General features: G+C 47.3%; 1 protein-coding gene across 1 annotated transcript in view; it reads left to right on the plus strand.

Annotated features, from left to right (window-relative positions):
- HSF2BP (heat shock transcription factor 2 binding protein) overlaps positions 1–768 on the plus strand; it is an 87,834-nt gene that overhangs the window by 86,234 nt on the left and 832 nt on the right. The gene's annotated exons all lie outside the window — the stretch shown is intronic.

Below are 768 nucleotides of genomic sequence, written 5' to 3' on the forward strand. Positions count from 1 at the left end.
GGGGGGTGTGTGTGTGTGTGTGTGTGTGTGTGTGTGTGTGTTCCATGGCAGTACCCACTGAACGCTTGTTTAGTCTACTCTCTTCAATCCACTTACAGCTTAAAGGTTTTTAAAGTGTAGTGCTAGGAAAGAGGTACAGATTTTGAGTCTGGTTCCTATTACACAGTCTAATGAAGAAATGAGTCTGTGGCATGTTTAACGTTCCCATTGGAGAGCCATGGTAAGGAGAAGGGGATCCGTGGTGGTCAGGGTTACAGCTTGCTTGGGGCTCTTGTTTCGGTCCAGCTGCTTCTGCGTGCCTGCTATGGTCCGTGGCTGCCAGCTCTGTAACTCCAGGGAGCCTCCCATGGAAAACGGAAGGCAGCTGGAGTGTTGCAGCCGTGACTTTGCGGAGCTCAGTGGCCTGAGCAATGCCTCGTCAGTATGTGGTCTCTTGGGTTTGCTGAACTTGGAGTGAAAGTGCTCGTATAAGTGAACAGGATTACAGCAGACTACATGAAAAGCCCTCGTATTTTTAGTTCAGCATTTTAAAATTACATGCTTGTGAGTAATAGTCAAAGGTAGAACATTACTAAGTAGAAGATGTTGTTTTTATGTGCCTTTCATGAGCTCAGCTTTTACGTCAAGAAGTGACACCTTTTTGGGTCAGTTCATAGTTCAGTAAACTGTCCAATCCATCGTTCTCAAAGACCAGGAGGCCCTGAGGGTGGCTTCTGCCCAGGGTCCCCTTGGAAGGTTTTATTCTAACTGGACCATTGCCTCTTTCCC

This window comes from Bison bison, unplaced genomic scaffold (genome assembly GCF_000754665.1).
Source record: "Bison bison bison isolate TAMUID 2011002044 unplaced genomic scaffold, Bison_UMD1.0 scf7180017864037, whole genome shotgun sequence".
In the NCBI taxonomy this organism is placed as follows: domain Eukaryota; kingdom Metazoa; phylum Chordata; class Mammalia; order Artiodactyla; family Bovidae; genus Bison; species Bison bison.